This window comes from Tachypleus tridentatus, chromosome 7 (assembly GCF_004210375.1).
Source record: "Tachypleus tridentatus isolate NWPU-2018 chromosome 7, ASM421037v1, whole genome shotgun sequence".
NCBI classification, from domain to species: Eukaryota; Metazoa; Arthropoda; class Merostomata; order Xiphosura; family Limulidae; genus Tachypleus; species Tachypleus tridentatus.
In genome coordinates this window covers 126,234,291-126,240,511 of record NC_134831.1, presented here as the reverse complement: position 1 = coordinate 126,240,511, position 6,221 = coordinate 126,234,291, and the positions used below count along the sequence as shown (strand labels likewise).

The following is a 6,221-nucleotide window of genomic DNA, read 5'->3' as shown; positions in this document are numbered from 1 at the left end:
CGCGACGCGGGCGCGAACCCGCGAGCACGTTAGACACTAATACATTACTGGAGATAACAAATTACACTGTACTGAAAGACAACGTCGTTATCAAAGAGTACAAGTATTCAAAACGTGATAAAGTGAAAATATTAAGTCTGTAAAAGTGATACATCAATTACGTATAAATATTTTCATTTTCGCTGTATTACGAACTTCACATCTGCTATATATTAAACCCTCAACACAATAAGCGTAGGAATACTTTAAAATAAAGAGTGAAACTGGCTGAATATTAAGATTACAACTACATATGCAAGGAAGATTTAAGTTTCAGCAGGAACTTGTTTGCCTGTTAGAAATAGGCGTGCTAAACACAATAGAAGAGGTGCGAAGGTCACTTGAACCAGTCAGTCAAGTTACGAAACTGATCTGTTTGTTGCGTATTGTGAAGGTTATAAAAGAAAGTTAAAACGCGGGGTAGAAGAACTGATGTTCAAATTCATGGAAATATTTGCCAACTAATCGCAATATTATTGTCAGGCGATTCATGTTCAAATATTACAGTTAGGCTTCGGTGCATTTTCAGTGAGCAAATAATTTGTAATATTAAGAATATAGGTTGTGAAGAGAATGTTAACTCCTTTGTGGGAAGACGATATATTTCACGGACGTCTTTGAGATATTGACGGTACGAGAAGAAATAGAAATCTAGGTGAGTTTTATTAAAAACACATTTATTGAATAAGCAAAAAGATAAGGAATTTGTCAATGATGCATTTGATAAAATTGAATAAGGTGAGTTATGAGCTGTATATTGCTTTTGTAAGGATTGATTTTGATACCATTAATAGCAACAGTACGTTCAGGGTTCTGACACACGCAGACATGTAAATATGTTCAACTCAATTTACAGACAGCGTTACAGTCTGTCCATAGTACAAGCCATCATGTTTATACAACTAAAATATACAGTAACAGTTGTTTCCAAACCTGTAAATTAAGACACTAATTCTAACGCACACAGCACCTTGAATGGAAGCTAATATAATGATAACGGTTTATTTCTAAAATTTCCTCAACCTTTCCTTCAGCATTACTGTGGGATGAAAGGATACTTCCCAAAAACAGTTGGTCTAAAGAATTCCCTAACCCACATGCATGGAAAGAACAAAAAAACAAACAAACAGAAAAACACGAATAAGACACCATTTTTACACATTTACATCAGATGTGTGTGTGTGTGTTTTCTCATAGTAAAGCTACATTGGGCTATCTGCTGAGTCCATCGAGGGGAATCGAACCCCTGATTTTAGAGTTGTAAATCAGAACAAATTGTTTAAGTCTCGCTTTGAAGTGCCAAGTGCGCCATTTAAAGACAACCAAAATGATGAGGATGTATCTGAGGTTTGTTTGTGCTTAAGCACAATAGGCTATCTGTGCTCTGTCCACCACGGGTGTCAAAAACCGATTTCTAGTGTTGCAAGTCACAGGGGAGCGATATCCCGAGGAATACATTTTTACAGTTTCAATTCCATAATGCCTGAACTCGCCTACATTACGCCATTGTTAACCTACACGCTTGTGCGATCCTAATGAAACTAATAAATTTAAACCAAAAAAAACTTACTAATAGAAGAAATGACATTTATTTCATCCAACAGTGCCGAAAAGAAAAACTAATCTCTAATTTTATAAAGATAAAACTGTCCAAGAATTTTAATCAGCGTACAAACATTATCCATAAATTACAGAAAACACTGCTAAGAGATATGTTGAGTTCAAAATACGAAAAACTAAACGACTTACAGAAACAAAAAATGAACCTAGATCACCAACTTGCCTGCTGCATTCAACACATTTATGGACTCACACAACGCAACATCAATCAAAGCAATAGTAAGAACAACAAGAAAAAGATTTGCCACGACATAAAACTATAAAAACGAAGGTGCCAACAACAAAATAGACGCCAATACGACGAACCGTAAACCAATCTCATAATTAACAGATCTGACCGACATTTAAGCAGTGGAGGGATAAATTTCTTCAGAAAAGAACTCAACTTCGCAGTAGCATCTAGAAATACCCCATCCATTGAAATGAAAGCCTGTCTGAAGATTTAGCAAGAAAACTAGTGATACATTATATAGAAACCGAAAACATCAACAAAACAACGAAAAACAAACACCAGAAAGAAGACAACTTAGACAACAATTCTACCGACAACCAACAACCTATCTTTCAAGGTAGAATTGAAAACATCTATTTCCCTGAAACACCTCAAAACAGTATCTAAAACAACTCTTTAAGAAAATTTCACGCAAAACTATTAACATAATTTAACAGAAAAGAAAACTGAAAAAAATAACCTCACACGAAAATACATTCATTCTCTAAACAACCTTAAAGAAGACAACAATATCAAAATTCTAAAAGCAGATACAATCTGAACACAAATGAATACATTACATTTATTTGTATCTGATAAAATGTTCATTTTTTTAAACTAATGCACACAAATCCAACAAAAACACATGAAAACCAACTGAACAAAATATTACTACAAATGAAAAAAACAATAACACAATATCAGGAAACCTTTATTCTTACCTACGCAGAACCGACTCGTGCACATCACAACTATACGGCACCCTCAAACCCGATTGTGCAATACGACCAGACCCACAATGTTGACTTATGAATCATTTAACTAGAACCACGGTAAATAGCGTGGACATTTTCTAGGGCCGGCATGGCCAAGAGTGTTAAGGCGTGCGACTCGTAATCTGAGGGTCGCGGGTTCGCATCCCCACCGCGCCAAACATGCTCGCCCTTTCAGCCGTGGGGGTGTTATAATGTGACGGTTAATCCCACTATTCGTTGGTAAAAGAGTAGCCCAAGATTTGGCGGTGGGTGGTGATGACTAGCTGCCTTCCCTCTAGTCTTACACTGCTAAATTAGGGACGGCTAGCACAGATAATCCTCGAGTAGCTTTGCGCGAAATTCAAAAACAAAACAAGACATTTTCTAAATATTTATAACGTCAGCCCGCTCCTCTTTCAAATACTTTTAAATATATTCTTAATCAACTAAATCATGAAGTCTTAGTGGCCAGTTTTAATGTAATTTCCCTTTTCACAGAAGTCCGAACCACTGAAGCCTGCAATATAGCTTTAGAACTTTATATCCAAGAACCTAACCATTGATACACATCCACAGTAACCAATTAGCAACCCTTATAGAATTCACTACCACCAAAACTAACTTTATGTTTAATGACCAAAACTACGTACGAATAAATGGCCTATGTATGGACAACCTCGTATCACCAGTTCAAGCCAACATTGTTATGACACAGATTAAATCCGAAGCGATCAATTCAACCTCACATCCACCACTATACTGGTACAGATATGTTGACGATACAATTGCTGGATTCACATCTACAGAACACACACTTAAGTTTTTCAATCACATTAACTCTATACATCCCAACATTAACTTCACATGTGAACAGGAAGAAAAAATCAAATATCATTTCTTAACTTCAAAATCACTAGAACTGATACACAATTCAAAACAGAAATCTACCGAATAATCACCCATACTGGATTATACATTCCATAGGACTCAGTACACGAAACAAAACAAAAACTCAATGTATTAATAAACCAAATAAACAGCCAAAATAAACACTTCATCAACAAATTTTCTCAATAACTGTGGAAAAAATTATCCGCACACACTGAGACGAACAACAAACAAATAAAACAATAAATCCCAAGATACAACAAACTATAAAACCTTATACTGCTGCACATCATATGTTTTAGACTCAGCGAAAAAATAACCAACATTTTGAAAAACTTCACAAAACACAACATTCCAGTAAACAAATTTATTCAACAACCAGGTACAAAATTAACGTCCATATTATTTAAAAGTACACTGATAAACACAACACCAACATAATTTATGAAATACAACTACATTCAAAGAACACAAAAACACTTTCACACATTTTTGAACACTGCAAGTCAAACACAATATAACCATAGAAAATAAACATACAAAGTACGGAAACAAATATAAACAAACGCAAGGTCAAGGAAGCCATACTTATACAACTAAAGCCAAAATGAAACCAATATAAAATAACACCTTAAAACCTATACAAATTAATAACCTAATATCCACCTAGAACGCCCCCTACAATTACGTACCCCTTTACACTCTCGTCTCCGAGATATGTGCTCGATCACGGTAAACTGCAAAGTCTGTTTGGTAACCTGACGATGAGTTAAGGTTGAAACATTAATTAAAATAAAGTGCTAATACCCATATCAGCCGTCTTGAGAACACAATATCCTGAAGAAGTCTTGAATTATGGGAAGGGTTCAAATATACTTTTCACATCGTTAGTGTTAATGTACGTATATTGGAGGAGAGTCAAGTCATTGATTCAATGTCAAATACGTTCTAATCACGACGGCTGTACCTTTATTTCATCATCAGAATTATTAATATATGGAGAATATCCTAACAACATTCTTAGATATGAATCTAGTGCTAATACTGCAAGCGATATAAATTCATTATTCTTACGTTCGATATTTGAGGCAAATGACTCAGAAAAGTCGAGCGTTCAAAATGATTAGCGTCCCACTCGCATTTGTCAGTTCGAAAATTGCGAAGGTTCGCCTCTACTGACCTGATTGGCTGTCGCAGTCGTTTGCATGAAATGTTAAATATCCATTTGGTAGCTCCAGCAGATGTGGGTGGTTTCTTAATGTCAAAAAAATAAGTTTAATTAAGGTCATATACCCAAGGCACATTCTGGCCGGTTAGGAAGTAAATGTAGGGATAGCCAATAACAGCCCTTTGACCACTAATTAGTCACCACTACAAAACAATCGGGCGTACAGTGCAGTAAAATGTTAACTATTGAACTGCAGTTGAGTTTATCTTTGTTGTGTAAATTTTACATGTTAATTCTTGTCTGTACGATTATGTAAAAACGATACAAATGCCATCCCTACTATCTTGTTTACATTGTTTTTAAAGGACAGATATTAGCCATCTCTACAATTGCTTCATTCCTTGAAAAGCGGTTTTTTTGTGCTGTTTCTTAATGCAGTGTTTCAATAGACACTGGATGGTTGTATTTATAGCCACGTTATGAATACAATAAGATTCCAGTTGAAATATCTGTTTATCTATTGGCTGGTAACTCCTGCTTAAGTTCTTACCAGTTTGTTCTGGTTTTCGAAAAGGATCATATTTCTGTAAGAAAGCTAACTTCAAGGGAGCAGTGATAACATCCTTAACCCTAAATTGTGATTTTTATAAAATTGGTATCAGTTATCAGTAAAACTTAAAGGAAAATATTCCACTTGAAACTGTCATCTCAGTAAAGTTAGATGACACCATTGTCTTGGTTTTTGAGTTATGCAACAAAAACAAGTAGTAAAAAGAACAGGAACTTCAAACACTGTGCTATGATACTTAGACATCCTCAGAACGTGCATCTCAGTCAATACAATAACTTGTAGAAATACCCATTTTCTGGGCAGGTATAACTTATAATTTCTGCAGAAGGCTATTGGGGCTGTGCCCTTTCACCAGTTGTTTGACAGTTCTCCAACAGTGTATTAATACTTAACATTTAATAATGTTTAACATCAATGATGAAAATATTTTATTGAAATTTATTTTAAAAATTAGCTATAATAACAGTATTACATCAGAGTAATTTTAATGAAGTATGTTTGTAAACACAGTTAACAATGCAAATGTCTGGCTCTTCTGTTGCAACACTCATGGAATTTTCAGTAAAGTGAAACAAGCAATTTTTTTAAAGTTTATTTTTCTTGTTTTAAGAAACTTAACTTAGTTTTTGTAATTTCTTTAAATTGAAACATCTTTAAGGAAATTTCAATTTTTATTTATTGCTCAACTATAAAAATGCATAGTTAAAAATATTACCTAGTTGTGACTAATGTTTGGTGCAGCTGTTTCAGAGTTCCAAGTTTTTGTTGTATACATTATAATAAGATAGATTTAAAAGGAGATACTGTATAGTAAAGTTGTGATATTAAGAAGATATTTAAAATACAATTTTCAAGAACAGTTGTAGCAATTCCTACATAAGCAGTGCTACCACATGCATAATACATGTAGCTAGGGTACAGATAAGTGAAATTTACACTTGCATTAAAAAAAAAAAAAAGACTACAACC

The 6,221-nt window shown here is 34.4% G+C and overlaps 1 long non-coding RNA gene across 1 annotated transcript in view; it reads left to right on the top strand.

Annotated features, from left to right (window-relative positions):
• The first annotated feature begins 306 nt into the window (after positions 1-306).
• Positions 307-6,221, top strand: part of LOC143256542 (uncharacterized) — a 41,454-nt gene continuing 35,539 nt past the window's right edge. Inside the window, exon 1 of the long non-coding RNA XR_013031397.1 lies at positions 307-694. This is a non-coding gene — a long non-coding RNA (uncharacterized LOC143256542). The remainder of the gene's footprint in view (positions 695-6,221) is intronic.